The following is a 20,510-nucleotide window of genomic DNA, read 5'->3' on the forward strand; positions in this document are numbered from 1 at the left end:
GACCGGGGGCAGAGGGGCCTCTGCCTAAGGAAGACGCAGCTTACCGACAGGGAAATGATTTAGCGGAAGATATCACATGGGGTCACCTATGGGGAACCAGCACATGTGGAGCACCTACCCCAGTACAGGGCCTAATTAGCACATGAGTTTCTCCACAAACTTGTCTGCCACAGGGCTAAGGAGGAAAGTCATCCAGGGATCACAGATTGTGAATATGACTGGGAGTCAAAAGCGCACATCTTCACCCCAAGGGAGGGGAAAGGCGCTATGTGCAAGCGGTACACCCGGCAAGCTGTCCTGGAACTTACCTGCTCGTACCTGACAATACACGGGACGAAAGTGGCTCAACCCGGATATTGTAGAACTTCGCAAAGGTGTTGAGTGTTGCCCAGCCCGCTGCTCTGCAGATATCTGCCAAAAAGGTGCCAATGGTCAGGGCCCAGGAGGCCGCTACACTCCTAGTAGAGTGGGCTCATAACCCCACGGGGGGCAGCACGTCCTGAGAGTGGTATGCCATCACAATGGCGTCAACGACCCAGTGGGTGATCCTCTGTTTGGAGACAGCACTTCCTTTCCGCTGTCCACCAAAGCAGACAAAGAGCTGCTCAGAGCTTCTAAAGCTCAGCATGTGATCCAAATAGATGCGTAAAGCAAGCACCGGACACAGCAATTCCAAGGCTGGGTTGTCGCGAGGAGCGTGAGGTCCAAGAACCACATCTGGGTGGGCCAGTAGGGTGCTACTAAGACGACCTGTTCCTCGTCCTCCCTGACCTTGCACAGGGTCTGTGCAAGTAGGCTTACTATGGGAAAAGCATATTTGCGTAATCCCGGGGGCCAGCTGTGTGCCAGTGCGTCTATACCGAGGGGTGCCTCGGTCAGGGCGTACCAAAGTGGGCAGTGGGAGGATTCCTGGGAAACAAACAGGTCTACCTGTGCTCGAAAGAATCGACTCTAAATCAGCTGGACCACCTGGGGGTGGAGTCTCCACTCTCCCCTGAGCATAGCCTGTCGTGATAGCGCATTCGCCGCGGTGTCGAGGTCGCCCGGCATGCGAGTGGCTCGCAGTGAATTGAGGCGCTGCTGACTCCAGAGGAGGAGATGGTGGGCGAGTTGTGACGTGCAACGAGAGCATAGACCGCCTTGAAGGTTGATGTACGCTACCGTCGCCGTGTTGTCCGTCCGGACCAACACGTGTTTGCCCTGGATCAATGGCCGGAACCTCCGCAGGGCGAGCATTACTGCCAACAACTCAAGGCAGTGGATGTGCCAATGCAGCCGCGGGCCAGTCCAGGAGCCGGCGGCTGTGTGCCCATTGCATACGGCGCCCCAGCCAGTCTTGGAGGTGTCCGTCATAACCATGACGCGCCTGGAGACCTGCTCTAGTGGAACCCCTGCCCGTAGAAATGCAAGGTCAGTCCAAGAGCTGAAGAGGTGGTGACAGATCGGCGTGACGACCACGCAATGTGTCCAGCCACGCCATGCCCATCTTGGGACTCGAGTCTGTAGCCAGTGCTGAAGCAGTCTCATATGCATCAACCCGAGCGGTGTGGCCACCGCTGAGGATGCCATATGCCTCAGGATCCTCTGAAAAAGTTTCAGTGGAACCACTGTCTTCTGTCTGAACACCTTCAGACAGTTCAGCACTGACTGTGCACGCTCGTTCGTGAGGCTTCCTACGGTGGGCTCCATGCCGGGGCCGGGCCGCAGGGGCGGGATGCGGCAGAGCTGGTGCTGTTGCTGCAGGAGGACACCCTTGGTGATGAGCAGACAGGGTGCGGGGTCTTGAGCCGCGCCGGGGCAGGATGTGCTGTATAGCCTCCGTCTACTTCACTGCTGGGTGAAGTCCTCGACGGTGTCGCCGAACAGGCTGAAATGGGGGCATCAAGGAACCGTGCCTTGTCAGCCTCTCTCATCTCGACCAGGTTGAACCATAGGTGGCACTCCTGGACCACCAGGGTGGACATCGCCTGCCCGAGAGACCGCGCCTTGACCTTCGTCGCCCGGAGAGCGAGGGCGGTCGCTGAGCGCACCTCCTGCATCAATCCCGGGTCAGAACTACCCTTGTGCAGTTCTCTTAGTGCCTTGGCTTGCTGCACTTGCAGGAGAGCCATGGCATGCAGGGCAGAGGCAGTCTGTCCAGCGGCACTGCAAGCCTCAGTCACCAGAGATGACATAACCCTACAGGCATTGGATGGGGGTCTCAGGCGGCCCCGCCAGGTGGCGGCGCTTTGCGGTGCACCTTATCCACTTGGGGAATCGCCGAGTACCCCCTGGCAGCCCCACCATCGAGGGTAGTGAGAGCGGAGGTGCTTAGAGACCGGGTCCAGGCAGTGAAACACCCAAGCACCCAAGCTTCACCAGTGCAAGAGGGGGAGAAGCCGCTGTAATGCATCGTAAATCCAACAGCTTTTCAAGGTGAATGGATCGGCAGAGTAATTCAGCTCACTGAACATAACCGCTCAGCTCCGAAGAGTAGATCTGAATGAGTGGTTGCATACCAGCTCCTTTTATACCCATATGTCTGGGGGAGTGGCAGGCAAATTCCACTCGCCAATTCCCATTGGCCTTTTTTCAAAAAGCAGAGGTGTTTGGGGCTCCCAAGAGTGACCCCTAGTGTCACTACATCGACACAATGTCAAGTGAGTGACAGATAGGGAACCTGAAATTTCATGTTATCCCAGTTTTAATGGTGTGAGGAAGTGAGTAAATCTCACCTTTTGTACAAAGGAGTTAACAGTCAATATCACAAATATGCTTATTTAAACCGTTACTATAGCATATTTAACTTCATTCGCCATAAATGTTTTACAGCCCTTAATTTTATAAGAAACTGAATGTGAGACTTAAGGGATCCCTCTAGGCGGCTGCAGAAAAAGCTTGTATGTGCTGATGCCCTGTCTTTTTTATTTACTCCCCTCTTTTAATCAGGAGAACATCTAGCAGAAGCATGACAGGTTGGTGGAAACTGCCCCAGACCTCTCTGGGACTGTGTTAGCGTCTTCAAAAGAGCACACGGTGCATTTCCACCAGCCGTGCTGTAAAAACGTCACTCAGGACTCCTCCTTCAAAGCCCTGCATGATATTTCGGAAAGACACTGATGCTGTTTGATGGCCCATCAAATCTAACAGAAGCCTCTTTGTTCCTCATTTGAATATCAGTGGTCGTCATATTTTCCACACCTCCCTTTAAGAAAGCAGGGATAATTTAAATGGACGAGGGAAGAAGAAGAGTACCTTCTGAGGTTGCTTTAAGGCCACAAAGAACTTTTGGGTGTTGACATTGTCACAATGATAATGTGCTTGAGCATTTAATTTAATTAGGGAGTGGGTCCTCCCTAACAGCTTCCACTCTTCTAGGAAAGCTTTCCACTGCATGTTGGAACATGAATGCAGGAAAAACTTTTTGCCTGCACTACTGAAATGTCACTCTGATGCCATATATTCAACTCATCTCTCAAATGCCATAGGCTCTTGCGTGTCATGTGACCGATCTGTCATATGACCGATTGTGACCATCTAATGTCTGGATGTACTTTCACAGAGAGGAACATATTCAACGATTAAAACTTCAGTTTCACTCTGTTGCTCAGACGGAGCTATCGCATGGTTTCAGAAGACTTTAAATGCAGCATGAGTCTTCTGTGTTACCGGCTTGAGGTCTAGGAGATATCTAAGCTGGCAGTAAGTGATCAACAGGGCCCAGTTGTTCAAAAAAATTTAATCTGGATCAGAATGATCTGGATTTGGAAATCCCATGTTTTGCTATCCAGCATCAAGTAATCCATTTTACTATCTTTTCAAAGCAACATTGGATTGGATAACCCTGATCCAGATACAAACTTTTCAAGATTACCAAATCCGGATTACCAGTGCTCTAAATGGGACTACATATCACAATGTAGGCTACTAGCTATGTAAAAAACAACAGGTAGAATAGCCAGCGTGGGGTCACTTTAAGTGTTTTTTTTTTTTTTAAGAGACAGAAAACAGCACAATAAAACAATACAAATATCCCCTTCCATTTTCAATTTCTTTTAAACAGTCAGACCCCTCATCTGACCCACAACAAATAAATAAAACAAACAAATATACATTATTTACAAATACATTGTGGATATTTTGAACATGTGTTTTAAATCATAAAAAGGCTAAATGTCCCTCTCTGTGATAACATTTATTATGCACCTGAGCCTGTTGAAGATCCAGACCAACCTCCGCTATTCTCTCAGAATGAGGGACTGACTGGACGTGCAATAAGTGATGCAATTGTTAGAAACTACTTTTGACTGGTTCATCTCTGATGATTGTGTCATTGTAATTAATATACAGTGATAACTGACAGTTAAAATTAAAAATATTATTTTTGTTTGATATTGACAGCTGTTTGGAGGACAATATATATATATATATATATATATATATATATATATATTATTATTATTATTATTATTTTTTTTACTTTACGGTACTGAAAGGCTTAATAGGTAGCCTAATGTCTACTTTATTTACTTTATCACTGTAATGGTTAAACAAATTAAGTGCAAAATATAAATATATGTATATATACTACATGATACAAATGTTGTATTATTTGACCAATTTTAAAGTTTTATTACATTTTGTTCCTGAAATCCACCCTGAATCCACCCTTCTGCTGGGACCAGGATAATCCTGATTTTTTTTGGATTAAAGATATTCCAATCCTTCTAAAAAGTTTTGAACAACACGTACTGAAGGTTTGATCCAGATCAAAACCAAGACTGGATTACGTGATCTAATCCAATTTCAGAATCCTTTTTTTTTTTTGAACAACCCATTTCCAAGATCTGATCCAATCCGATAGCCGAAATCTGATTAGATAACTTCTGAACAACTGGGCCCAGGCTGTGGAGCACTGTGAATAATGAGTTTAAACTGTCAAGAAAACAAGAAGAGACAGACAAACATTATGTCTTTCCCCATACGTGTCCAGTTAAGTATATATATATATATATATATATATATATATATATATACACTATGACATACTCTGAGAATATAACTCCAAAACACTCTTAACCAAATAATACAATGCTTCTGACATGGATTCACATCCCTAAACTGTTAAAACATTACTTTCAAACATATACAAATATAAAGCACGCTTGAAATGCATTAATTAAACCCATTGCTCAATAGACCAATCCCACTGTTTACAAAAAATTTCAGCGCATGCGCAGTAAGTGGTGGCAGAAAGCTGGCAAACTGTTGTGTTAGATTTGACAGATTAGATGATTAAACGAAAGTACGACACAAAACCATTCAAATACACAAATATTCTTAGCTATACAATGTTAATAACATACCTGTGAAAATGTTCACTTCAAATGTTTGCTGCAAAGACTGGAGTTGAAATGATCTCCTCAGTCCAGTCAGCTCTATTGATGGCCTGAAGCCACAGTCATCTACAAGAGCCCTCGAAATCATTTTTTCCCATAAAAATGTACTGTTTGCATACGGTTTTTGCCTCCACTTCCATGTGTGACATAAGCGGTAACGTTGCCAAAGGATTGGTCTATTGCTTTTATGACCCTTTGCATATTAAAACATTATTATATTTTAATTAGATTCTCATACCTGTGGAGAAAACACAAAGAGACAGACAAACGTCCAGTTTTCACTGACAGCGAAATTAGTGTAGCACCACATAATAGCAATAAGACAGCACAGAAAAGTTTTTCTTTTACAACATAATACATATTTACACAATACTGTATACTTGTGTGTGATGTATCATTTATTATACCTTGACTACTGCAATATATCCTGTTCAGTTTGAAGAAGAACAGAAACATCTGTCATGTTGATTACCTTGTTTTGGCATGTGTTTGCACCTCCTCACAGTCTGCTGATTTTCCTCTACTGAAGAAAACAAGCTTTTTTTTGACAAGCTCTTTGCTGAATCACAAATACACAAGGATACCAGACTCTTTTGCATACTGATTCTCCTTTACTTCAAGTTCTGATTCTTTTTCATACTTTGCCTTCTGGGGGATTATTATTAGAGGACAGCTCAGAAGAGAAAAAGGAAAATTACTAGGAGAGAGAGAGAGTGTATATTGGTGTTATGTGTTTGTCCTCACAGATAATTTTACGGTCCTGCAGCCAGCTTTGAGTAGTAATATCATTTTAAAGATATTTGCTAGTGCACTACAAGAAAACAATTCAGAAAATGTTATTTATTACATATTTTATAGCATACAGTTTGAAGAAAATGTTTTAACAGCGGTCACTGGAGTACTGTTCTCTAGGAATATGTACTATTCAGGGTGATCTTATTCATATTCTTACATTTTTGTACGTAATGCATACATATACATTTTTGTATGTTTAAGTAGAAACTGAACATACGGTACAATATAAATTTTAGATTGATAGCATCTTTAAATTTAGAGATGGACAAATCTTTCTGAATCCACAGAGGTGAAATGGGCAGAATTGCAAAAGGGTTTTCATTATAGATGCTGTCAATACATGATATTGTATATTTCTGTGTCAATTCAAACGAATGAAAAATATATGTGTAAGAGAACCACACTTCACGTACAAATAGCTATGAATACCAATGCAATCACTTTGTTTTATTTGTTACCTAAATGTCAGGAAAAAAAAAGAAAAACAGAGAGAGAGAGCTATCAGTGAATTTGTGTCTTGCCTGACTACAGAAGAGGATGGTTTTCTACGAGTTCCTGTTCCTGTCTTTTCTTTAACATGATTATTAAATCAGCTCCTGAATAATGGATCTTATCTCACGCAAATTAATTGACAGCCTGAATCCCTTCAGTTCAGTCATGATGAATGTTTAAGTGAATCCACGAATGTACTAAGAGAGTTGGGAGAAAAGAAAGAGGTAAAGAAGCAAGCCTGCAGCAATTTAGAAGTAGCCATGTTTAATTTAAAACGTGTGCTTCCATGAAATCAGTTCAGTTGTGGTGGTGAACAAGCTTTGAAACCACGATAAATCAAGGCAGAGTTGGTGTGTCCTGCCAGCCGTATGTTCTACTGCGACTATGATGCTGCTAAACCCATTGCAGGCAACTGATAAGGTCACAATAAAGCTAATAATAATTTCTAGAGAATTGGTGGGTAATCAGTGTTGTTGGCTAGAATGAAATGCCACATTGGTGTACTGTAATTGCACAATTTCAAAAGGTTACATATAATATTTGTTATGACTCCTGCTGGTCATATGTCCCAGGACAGATTATTTGATGCTTTGGTCACACTTGCAAAGGAAATAAATTCCTTGGAACTCATTGCGGTGTATTTACTAAATCCTAGAGGCAATGAGGCTTGAAATATGTGTTGTCACAATAACTGAATTAAACTAATCATACATTATATACAAGCATATGTTCCCTCCAAATAATTTCCATGCTCTGTTATTACAATGAGGTAATCCTTCCACCCACAGGCTTATTGAGGGATCGGACATGGCATTATAACAACTGGCTGTTACACCAAAAGTCAATCCATTTCAGCTTGATACAGTGATGCCAACAGCACAGCACCTTTTTCGTTTAGAACTGTTAGGAGCTGTACTTTCATCATGTGTTATTTTTCTATTGGCCCATGACTAATTGTTAAGTCTCTGTTCTGAAATAGATTGTATTTTTTAATGAAAAAAATTGGTTACACTATGTAATTGAGGATCTGTGGGTAAGAGTCCAGGTATTACATGAATACAGTTTTTACCATGGTACTTGCAGATATACTTTTTAGCTCAATACTAAATGTATTGATTTTAAATACAGTTTACCAAGCTTGAAACATCACTGACTGCATTTACACTCGGGTGAAATCGGGTGACTCTCCCTCGTCTCCTAAAATGCAACAATTTCTTTCTTCCGCCATACAAAACATTTATCCATACAGACTCAATGGTTAGGTTTAGATATGGGTTTAGGGCATAAAATGAATAAGCATGTACATGACATCTGACATGCAAAACTTTCGCTTACTTCTGCATTACACATCTGGGTTTTTGTGTAATGGTAGCCAGCTGGTAGGTAGCTGTGCAGTGTTTAAACCTCACTCCCCTGGCCTCAAGAGACACTATAGACACTAGATGCTGTAGCCTTTAGCCTTCTCGTTAGCGCGCCCCCCTCCCATGCCAGAGACACCAGTTCAAATCCTGCTCGGAGTGGGTTGAGTAGAAACAGTGACATTTGCATGTCTAGAATTCTAATACGATTTAGCCAATAACAAGATTATTCTGACATTAATCATAATTTGGTCATATTCCAATTATCTAAGTGTAAATGCATTATCCTGATTGACAAAACCAGACAAAGCCAATATTCCAGTTTCAGTTTCAGTGATGCCAGCAGCACAGCACTTTTTTCAAATAGACTTTTTAGGGGGTGTACTTTTGTCATGTGTTTACTTATCACTGTGTTTGTTATTAAAAAGGTCGGTTAAACTAAATTAATGATAAACTTTGTGTATTCTAGAAACACTTTGTTGGCACTCATACTAAATGTATTGATTTTAAATACAATTTAGCAAGCTTGAAACATTACTGATTGCATTTACATATACATAAATATTCTGATAAAATTAACCATTTAGCCGTATTCCGTTTTGATTGCCAAAACCAGAATATTCTGGTTTCTAAAAATCTGAATAAAACAGTTGTCTTCCTCAACCTACATGGCTGTATTAATCAGAATTTTGGGACATGTAAGCACCTCATTTGGAATATAAACAGTAAATTAACAATTATTTATTGTTGTACATGTACAAACAAAGGTAATTCTGGTTGATATTAGATACAGGCAGTTATCTATTTAAATCTATTCACTGTAAGTAAATCTTAGTAAAGTCAAAGTAAATCTAACTATCTAAGTAAATCTATTTAAGAAAAAAAAATTTTGAGCAAGAAGGAGACAAGATTTTATTACCAACATTTTACAAAAGAAACGTTATGGACATTTGTATGAGCCTCATGACCTACATTTTGCAATTCATTGTGCTCTTGTGAGTTATTTTGTAAGGACATGAATGAAAATTAATGAGTTGAAAAAAATGTCCAGATTTACTAAAATGCAGCGTAATAAATGGCCAGAGCATCTCCAGTATTTACAGAAGATAATAGTTGGAAAGAATGATTATTGGGATTATGCTGAATACATACAGTATACACTCACTGAGCACTTTATTAGGGACACTATGGTCCTAATAAAGTGCCCAACGTGGTCTTCTGCTGTTGTATCCCATCCGTCTCAATGTTCGGCGTGTTGTGCATTCTGAGATGCTATTCTGCTCACTTCAATTGTACATCTGATACCGTAGCCTTTCTGTCAGCTCGAACCAGTCTGGCCATTCTCTGTTGAACTCTCTCATCAACAAGGCCTTTCTATCCACAGAACTGACGCTCACTGGATGTTTTTGGCACCATTCTGAGCAAACTCTAGAGACTGTTGTGCGTGAAGATCCAAAAATATCAGCAGTTACAGAAATACTCAAACTAGCCGTCTGGCAGCAACAATGATGCCACGGTCGAAATCACTGAGATAAAATTGTTTCCCCATTCTGATGGTTGATGTGAACATTAACTGAAGCTCCTGACCCGTATCTCTATGATTTTATGCACACACACCATTGACTGATTAGATAATCGCATGAATAAGTAGGTGTTCAGGACTTCCTAATAAAGTGCCCAATGGCTGCTTTTTGACTATCTTGCCAGTGCAAGCCAGGGCTATCAACTGGCCAGCCAGGGCCAGTAGCCTCTGACCTCGAGTCACGAGACCAAAATCGATCTGTCTTCCCACCATCGGGTCAATAGCCCCTGCATTATTCCCTAAAACCCGCCCTTAACACGCCACCCTGGTGCCAACGTCACAGACCCTGCCCATTTAACAAGCAAGAGGGAAACTCAAGCTGAGGTATCAGGTTATCTAGAATATCAAGTTTATATTGTTTGTAAACATTTGCAAGCTTGCAAGATAAGTTAATGTTGACAATTCACCGACTGTAACTGCCATGGTGTCCCGAGTGGTCTCTCCACTAACAGCGGGACGATGTCTCAGCACACCGTCCAAGATCTCGAACCATGTAAAATCCTTCTTTTGGGCACTGCTTTGACCATTTTGAGTCTTAACGGATTTGTACTGTGCCCACAATTTTTTGTTTTGTTTTCCTGTACATGTACCATTGTGTGCTGGATACACAACTTGGCAAGTTTGGCAACAATATACATAATCTGCGTTTCAGCAGATGCCGTCAATCTGATGTTACACATTTTCATCTGCCCAAAAGAAGAGCCCTGGTTTTGTCTACTGACCAGTACTGACGAATCTCTGTTATCTGTTGATCTGTTGAGGTAAGCTGGTAGAAGCTAGATATGAAAAATTAGGAATAAGAACCTTGGTGCTATTGACATTAATCCCACTTCAATTCCCAGCTTGCCTTGTTTGGCCCAAGGGTAATCAAGGGCTAAAGGCCTTTAGCCATTTGTTTCGAGAAAGCCCCAAGGAGGCGTGATGAAACCCCGGAAGTTACATTGGGAATGCAACTGGCCCTGGCACGGACTAGCATGCCCTCATTTGGCCCGATAGTGGAAACGCGGCTATTTACTTTTATTTACTTTCACACAAATCATGAGTAAAACGGCTGCAACATGATCACATGGGAAGTCGGCATGCTGTTTCCGAAAGTTCTGGTACCCTAGAATCGGAAACAGTATGCCAACTCACTGACATGCCCTATTTCCAATTGGACATATTTGGAATGGCTCAAAAACAATTACTTTCCCTCGTGGCACGACTGGTGGCACAACTGGTAGCGCAGTTGCATGGGAGACCACAGTTCAATCCCCATTCAAATGAGGAAGTAGTCATGTTTGTATAAACAATCACGAGCATGATAAGGAGGTTGCATTTTTATCCCTAACATTGAATTTTGTCTCTATTAATGGTAAGGGTTAGATTTGGGTTTTGGTTGGGGGGTAAATTAAATAAAATAAACATTTCTCTTCACTGTTCACTGAAAACAATTCTTTTTACAACTGGCTTCTGGTGACCTCTCCTGGATATAAATGGAAGTCACACTTGTTAATATGCTCTGAAACACTTACCGCTTTAGCCTCTGGGGGCAGTGTTTTCAAATTCGGTCAATGTATACCGTTTTCGGCTAAAGAAAAATCAGCACACACTTGCTGATTTTTATGTGAGATCAGGCTGCACAGTAACACCATGAAATGGTGTGGCTGCTTCAGCAATTGTATTTCTCATATCACATTTGCTTTTTAGGACACTATTGGTTAGGTTTAGGGTAGGGAGAATTATTTTGTTGATTTAAAACTCAATAGAATATTAACCTTCGAAATTCACTTTAAGGTGAATAAATTTACTCACTTTTAGCACCACTAAGTGAACATTTCATGTCGGAACTGCCGCGATACAGTATATGCAATGAATCACATAATGTAATTTTGGAAAAATGTCACCACAGTCATGTAATTGTCATGAGAGCAGGCTGGATGTTTATGTTTTTATTCCCTGAAAATCATAGCTCTCAAGTCTCCTTCATGCTTGTGCTCATTCTAACCTGGTGCATCACGATTGGTAAGCAGACATGCGAGAACGTTTGTTATCATGACTGCACACACACTTGTCTCGGTTGTATTTGCATTTTTTCATGTGGGGTTTCAGTAAATCACAGAGACGGTCACTGTGGTTCACACCACAACAATAGCAAGAATAGAAAAGGAGCTTATCTTTGGTTATTTGTTCATACAGACAGTATTTGAGTAAGACAGTATTTGCTCCTGTAAGATCTGTATTAACAGAGTCACACCTCTTGCCAATCCCAAACACTTGACTATGTAAACATAGCCAATGCAAGCGTGAATGAGAATTGATAGTTATGAGAGTTGCTGAGTGATGGGAAGGCTTTTGTGCAAAACAGCATGAGAGAGAATGTGAGAGACAGATTGTGTATATTGACTGAATGAGAGTCACCAATTAACCATATCTTTATCACAGTATCACACCTCTCAGTGTTTTTATAGTGTACAGAAAGCTTATCAATCAAGCTTTGCTCTGTTGCTAGCATAATCTTGACAAAGGTGAATTTCAGTGTTTCTTCTACTACGACATGGCATTTCACAAGGTTACAATAACACTGTATAGATTGCATCAAGCTAAAATATCCAGTGGCAGTGATAATCAATCTTTCTAAGCCCAAAATGAGATGGCTAGGCAGTTCTTAAGATCCGTGGGAAGAATCCGTTCTTGAAGCTTAAACTGTGAAATGAATGGTTAAATGGCTACTGTCTCAGGGGATGATTACAATAGACCTAGTAGAGGATGTGAAAATGTAGGGAAGTGGGCTTTTGTACAGTGGTTACAAACACACTTTGAAGAGTAATGTTGTGTCTGCCTGTCTTTCAGAGCTCTAAGAACTGAACTGTCAACATCTCTCTCTTTAAATCCTTTTTTTTTTTTTTCTCTTGTGGTGGAGTGTGCATAAAGTTGGAGGATGAACAGAAGAGGGTATAAGCAAGGCATCCCCTGACAAGCTTCTGAAATAAGTCCTCAGAATGGGTTGGTGAGACATTAGCCACATAGCTAAATGCAAAGCCTTCAGCTTTTTAGCTGGTGAAGCTTTCGATTCTGTTAATGTAAAAAATAACCAAACTGGAACTGTACGTGTCCACTATCACAGTGTGAGAGAAGATGAGCAGGTCATTTAAATTATTTCTCTTTAGGAACAGAGAGACAGACTTGGGGATTGTGTTGTTGATGGAGGAGTAAGTAATCTAAAGTGTGCAAAGTATGCTAAATATGCAAATGAGAGGCAAAAAGCCCAAGTGTATCCATCTGCATCCCGAAAGACAAGGAACACCCACTTCACAACACGCCCACTACACGTAACACCCCCCTTGGATCAAAAGTAATTCTATTGGCTACAGTAACTTTTAAAATCCTATGCAATTGCTGTATGATTCATATTCTCTTAACTCTTTAAATACGACAAAGAATAACTTAAATTATATGTCACATATCATATTATTAAACCGAAGATATAAATGGTAAACTGAACTTATTTGTTTAATGTGAAATTTTATGAAGGTGCTCTTTACTGTAATCATGAAGGTGTTTGTACAATTTCTGCTTGTACAATAACAAAAAGAGATATAAATGGTAAAATAAACATTTCTCTGTTCTGTTTTCTCCAGTGAGCTCACAAGCTAATTGGTTAGCCTATTAGCTTAGCATACTGCAAGCTTCTACTCCTCTTCATTTTCATCACATTTCTCCTCACTTTCACCACCTAGTGATACAGCAGTATGATTGTATTCAAAAGAACTTTTAATTTGTGGTATATTTAATGATTTTACATTTTTTCAATCTTTGTGGTTATGGTTAGAGTTAGGATTAGGCGAAGGTGTAGGGTTGCTGCATGACTCTGAATAAACAAAACAAACACAGTGTATGAATGTGGCATAAAACTGTTCTAAGGGTGCTTCTCAAACAGAAGACTGCAACCTAGTAAGGCTGTGTCCTTCCTAATCCAGTCCTTCGGAGGCTGTAGGCTAGACTCCCCCTCAGCATTCAGCTCTAGAATGAGATGGTCTAGTAAGTGTGCATGGCGAACCATAAGCTTAAAACCATGTGATATTTTACTTTGTTTAGAAAACCTATATACTTCAGAAAAAAGTAATATTTCCATAAAAAAGCCTTTATATAATACATTTTGCAACACTGTTCATAGAATTTATATTTAAACCCTTTCAAATATGAAAAAAAAAAACAGAACCCTAGACTTGTAAAATCTATAAAATATTTAAAGCTTTTCAAATTCATGTAATTGCCCTTTTCTTAATTTTTTTCATTTATTTATTTTGTATCTTCTTATTTGTTGTATTGTCTAAACTACTTGCATTTTTTCTCTCTACATATTGTCATGTAAAAAAAACTGGAAGAGAGAGAAAAAAGTAAGCTGCGTCATAAAAGTTTCTGCCTCCGCGATCACACGACTCGTTTTCCGCCCTTTTTTAAAATAATTTGGGACAAGTGCAAAGGATTGTGGGTGATTAAAGGCCAACAAGGACACATCAAAATATCCAAAATATGCTCCAAAATATGGCAAATGAAGGTTGCAAAATGAGTCTGCCTTCAAGGGTCCTCACAATTGAGACAGCCTTCAACGGTGCTTGATGACATGGAAGCCGAGATAGCCAGCCAAACGAGGCTGCAGCCTTCCGATTTAGAAGTACCATAAGACTTCAGGATTTCGCTGGTTATTTGGATGGTCATAACTTGTGGTCGTGGGCGTGCCTTGTAGTAGTCTTGCAGGATGCAGAAAAACCCTTCTCAAAAAACCCAAAAAGCAGCAAATTGCTGAGGTGAAGATTTTGAAGCATTTCAAAATCAACTGATTGTGCTGGAGTAGCTGCTGGATTCACTGCTTAAAGGTTAAGTATTAATTTTTTTTAAATGTCAAAATACATTCTACTATCCCAGTTTATTGTTCATTGACAATTATAAGTAAGTCATTCATGGGTTAACAGTACCTCCCCCAAAGTATAAACAATGAACCTCCCAGGCACTATCAAAACATTAGGTGTGTTCAACTTCATGCAGCGCTGCACAGACCGATTAGCGCTGGACTTGAAGCAGTGCATGTCGGTTAGAAATGTTGTCCGACTTGAACCAGCACCATCACCATGTCACCATTACGTATGCCATCAAAGTACCTTGAGAGCGATTCGAGGGCAGCCGGCTGGCACAACCTCTGCAGTTGCTCCAGAGGAGGTGCACAAGCTCTGATGACGACACAGCTTATTCACGATTGGTCAGTCTCACAACGTGACAATGGTTACAGGCTACTTTCGCAATTACATACTTCACATACTACTCTTACTACTTCTGCTATGTCAGTCTATGGCAGAAATAAGAGTAGTATGGTAGAATGCCATTACCAAGGTGTTTATTCTGACACCTCCAGTTCTGCTAAAACTCACAAATTTGTGTTTTTATAACAGTATATTATGTTTATATCACGTTATATAATGTTTGTCATAGTAATATTATGTTTATTCATTAAAAACTTTCAAAATGATTACAAATACTGACTCCTTTATTGGTATTAAAATAATACAGGCTTTATTGTACTTTCTTCTTGTACACACAGCAGGCACTGTATTAAGCAGTACATAAACCTTTAAAATGAACAATGTTTCTGATTATTTTGTGTAAAATTCAAGCATCTGTCTATCTGAATTCTACTTCGTCTGCAAACATCGCATGATCTTCCATGACTGGTGTAGGTTCAGCACATGATGGGAAAAGCAAAGTGTCTGGGTTGGCTGCTCTCTTTTCAACTCCTCCCCTGACTGCAACCGGTAAATCTCACCGATCGGTAAGGCAAGGCGCAGTCAAACTGGAACACACCTATTTTGAGTGGCCAGCTCAGCTCCACCCATCCCTTTCTAGCTCATCCTAAAGTGTAAGTTTGGGGCATGGCTACTTGTTCAGCTGGGGGAATATGAACATCTATGGCAGATGTGTACAGAGAAAAATTGAGCTATGTGAAAATTCAAAGACTTGCTAAAAGACACAGAGATAGAGATAGGAGTAAAACCAGAACACTGGCGTCCCATTTACAAGGTGGAGGACTTTGAGGGAATTTTTGATGTTCGATGGAGATGCCACACTTGCCAAGTTGCTTCTCGACAGGTAAGCTACACTCAAGGTATTGCCACACAAGTTAGCTCAGTACTGTTGAGCTTCAGATAAATTAAAAGATACACGGAATATGTATCGCTACGCTTACTAGTTACCAGAAGAACCATCCTACCTCATGTGCTGGATCCCCTGCACACCCAGCTGCTGTTCAACCCATCGATGTTATCGGATAACCCGATTCTTCTGCCACACTTTCTGTCAAGTGTGTATATGTTATTGTTTATACAACGTTAAATGTTTATCACCTTTTATTTAGTATGGCCTATTTGTTCATAGGGAATCAGAGAGTGCGAAAGGGAGTGATGAATATAAGGGGTGTTGGCAATGATTGTAAACATACTTTATTTTTTTTATTCCGTTTGGTGCCACTAGTAACGCAGAAATGACATCACCTTTAAATCACATATTACTATTGCACAAATCACATATTTAACACTATATTCAGTTCACTTTTCAAATGAAGTTTGCATGCTTTTATTGTGGCTAGGCTGTGACTGAGTTAACAAAAGTGTATCAACGTAAAAAAGTTGACGTAAAAAAAGATCAATCCTACTCTTGTGGTTTAATCCATGTCTTCTAAAGTGATCCGGTCGGTTTTGGGTGAGAACAGACCAAAATTTAATTCTTTTTTCACTATAAATCTTGCCATCTGCAGTCTCCATGGCGATCAAGATTTCAAGCTCGATTACACTTCCTAGCGCTTGACACATGCGCAGAGCACTAGGATGTGAAATCAAGCTTGATATCATGGCAGCGTTTTTGAATGGTATTGAGCGGATTTCTTCCACGCCAGTGGACACATAGTGTAACTGAAGAAAGCTAGCTTCTCTCCATTACAATTTGCCACTCTTCCCCCTGAAGAACGTGATGGCACCACTGTAATCGACTTGTTGTGGCCCCTGGATAGGGTGGAAGGCTCTCTACCCAGCAAGCTGAAAGCTTGGCTTTCAGTACAATAGTCGGATTGCCACTTGATTCTGAGTTTAAAAGTATCTCCAGTAACCAATAAACAGGCTTGTTTTTTTTTAATGCTGCATGTTCAGACAGTCACCAAAAAAATGAGGAAGGAATTCAACAAAGGACAATGCCATATCCCTGCTTAAAGAGATCCTTTTAAGCTGTGACAAAAATGTGTTTCATTATTAATAGCAGCGTAACCGTGTATTACATCTCGCTTTATGTCTTTTTAACGAAGTATGTCGCACAACGCAGAGTGTTCACTGCTGTGGCACTTTGAGAGTGTATTATGCTAATGGAAACCCTATCTTACCTGTGCATACACTTTATCATAGTACAACAGGCCTATGTTTTGTGCTTTTTCATTATTTGCTAATATTTTCATACTATTTGTGTTTTATATATAGTAAATTAATCTTGCAAGATGCACCATTAAAGAAGGTCATTGTACTGAAATGGTAAGATTGTTGTTGGTAAAGGCATTCATAAAGGGTATAGTGAGTCATTCTGTATAAACTACAGTTTGTTGGTTTGACCCCTATAATGCCTCTAAAACATAGAATAGACTTGATGATTCAGATTGAAAATGACAACACTTGAAAGAATATATATTCTGAATCTGGACCATTTTGTACTGACTCATCATTGGATGCTCTAACTGCCCTGCCCATGCCCAAAATTCAACAGTAGAAATTGTTGCTTTTAACCAGGAAATTGTTGGCAGTTTAACATCCACTTGTTCAGAAAGATTAAATTGATTGCAAACATGTCTTGTTTACACTATAAGTTTTATAAGAATAGTATTCTGCCCAAGAAATATGAATAGTCCTTAAAGGAATATTCCAGGTTCAATACAGGTTAAGCTCAATCAACAACATTTGTGGAATAATTTATTGTTGATTACTTGTCACTCAGACAAGGCTGGGTAAATTGTGTGCGTGTTTTTTATAAAAAAAAAAAAAAAAGAAGAAGCAAAAATCGAGGTTCCAGTGAGGCACGTACAATGGAAGCCAATTTATGGAGGGTTTAAAGGCAGAAATGTGAAGCTTATGATTTTATAAAAGCACTTAAATTAATTCTTCTGTTAAAACTTGTGTATTCTTTGAGCTGTAAAGTTGTTTAAATCATCGTTTTTGTGGAATTATAGGATTTACAGTGTTGCGTCTTCATGGCAATGAAGTTGTAAAATTGCATACACAGAAAAGGTTAATAAGCTAATTTAATCACACTAAAATCATGTTAACAAGCATATTGTTTGTCTTGTGGCTATACTTTTGAATATTGGATATTTTAACGTTTATGGATTGGCACCATTCACTTCCATTGTAAGAGCATTTCTGAAACCCAGAGTCGAAATGAATTTTTATGGTAATCAAAATTATACCACAAATGCTGTCGATTGAGCTTAACTTGTACTGAACCGGGAATATTCTTATAAACAGATGAAAATGGCCCTTACTTCCTAAATCATTCAAAAGGATTCAGATTTTCACAATTTATTGCACAACCCAACTGAATTGTATTCAAAAATCCAAATCACAAATCCAATACTGGACAGCACGCATAACCCCAAAGTTGTAGTTCATGAACACAGAAATATACAGGTAGGTAAATTGCAATTAGTATTTATAAGCAATGGAGCAGTTTCTTCTCATGTTAATGTTAGAATAGGTATTAGCATTTAGAGTTCACCTTTATCTTTTCTAATATAATGGCATATAATAAAAATGTAAGATATCAAAATAAATAAAAAAGAAATGTTTTCCCCAGGCAAACAAGTCTTCCCTCTTTCTATAACTTATGAGAAAGTATCAAATCTTATGAATCTACAGCACAGTTTTTATAAACAACCTTATTTATTACGATCAATACAGTCTTTTGGGACAGCTGTTTGGAACAACAGAAAACAGTTTTGTTCATTTAATGAGGCATTGCTCTCATCATTTTACCTTCCCCAGCGGATTTTATAAAATCTCCATTCCCAACAAGAACAATTACAACCACAAAGACAAAAACAGAAAAATAAATCATGTTATCACTTGCTCTAATAGCACATCGATTTTGAGTAATGATGCACTTCTGCATGTTTGTACCTTAAGTTTTTAAGGAACAAACAATGATTAGACTACTCTTGCCAAGCTCTAATCCCAGTGTACTGCGGATTTACAAATGTACATCTTCTCAAGCAACTGAGAATTTTTCAGCCAGTGTTTTCATTTGGCTCTTTCACAAGTAAAAGAATAAAAGTCAAGTGCAATAATAATAATAATAATAATAATAATAATAAAATGCTGCATTCTAGTATTTAGAAGTGTTTTGATTTTAAATCATATTTTCACATTTTATTCAAATGTATCATCTCAACAAATCTAGGTCCTGTTTTTTTCTGCTGGAGGCTTCAATTTATAGAGCTGAGTTTTCTTTCGCTGGTTTTTATTTTTAAGGACATATAGGTTTTACCCATTTACATTTTTCTTATTTTAAGAAAGATTAGGTTGGGAGTGTAACGTCTTGGTTTTAGCAGCAAAGAGGGAATAACTTCTGGAAAAAAAGCAATTTAACATGACAATGAAATATTAAATAATGCACATGTAGCTTTCCTACTTTAATAAGTTCTGTCTTTTTAATTAAGAGTGTTCCCAGGCTTCTTAACTGCACACTCTTAATTGCCACCAGTCATATTAAAAAGACCTCGTAAAAAGGCACCAGTTGGTATGTTAAGTCATCTTTGATAAGAATTAAAGCAGTTTTCTTTAAAACGCAGCAAATTTAAACTCATTACTTGAGCATGACAAAACTGGCAGCACAAACTGGCAGCACAAACAATAATGTGGTTATGTGGAGCAAGCTTTGGGAAAAGCAGGGTTTATGAACCTTCTATGTGCAGACATGATAAATTAAATTGAGTGGAATTCACTTCTGTGGATCACATCTATGATCTTGTTTGTTGCATTTCACATGACACATCTCCTTGGATTCTTTTGAGGCTTCACTCTGCAACTGAAGCTTGACTGGATGCCATAGCTAAAGAATGCAGAGAGCTAATGGGTCACTTTTGGAAATATAACATTTCCTATTCATCAAAACATTGTTATACATACTTGATTGTTAATGACAAGTCAAAGTGAGGGATAGTTCACTCAAAAATGAAAATTCTCTGATCATTTACTCACCCCAGATGTGCATGACTTTCTTCTGCTGAATACTGTCAAATACAAAGCATCTCTAAAAGACTTATTCACATGACAAAGCATAAGTTTCTTGTTTGGAATGTCATGGGTCAGAATTGAAGAAATTTCATTTTAGGGTGAAATATTGCTAAAGGATAAGGCAATAGCAACAAAATGAGACAAACCATATCTCATGGCATATCCACAGCAAAGAATCAGAACAACCATTGATTTCTGAAAATTTTCTAAAAACTTACACCTGCAAACAAAACTAAAACTTAACAAGAGACCATTCATTCTGACTCCTGAAGCAGAAAAAGCTCCATTAAATCCCTAATACAAAATTCTGTGGAACAATGCAACTCCTTCCTGCATGCTGGGAGCACACATCAGCATAGAGAAAGTAAACAACTTTTCTTTTCTTTTTTTTTTTTATGCAAAAAACAAAATGTGAACTGCTTTAAAGTGATAGTTCACCCAAAGATTAAAATTTTCACTGCATACTTGATTGTTAATGACAAGACTGTGAGGTTTAAAAACGAACCAGATGCAAGGTGCATACTGACTTAAATATTGATCTGTTACCCACACATATATCGCATCTGAAAATATGGATTTAACCACTGGAGTTGTATGGATTACTTTT

Source organism: Myxocyprinus asiaticus, chromosome 38, assembly GCF_019703515.2.
Source record: "Myxocyprinus asiaticus isolate MX2 ecotype Aquarium Trade chromosome 38, UBuf_Myxa_2, whole genome shotgun sequence".
NCBI classification, from domain to species: domain Eukaryota; kingdom Metazoa; phylum Chordata; class Actinopteri; order Cypriniformes; family Catostomidae; genus Myxocyprinus; species Myxocyprinus asiaticus.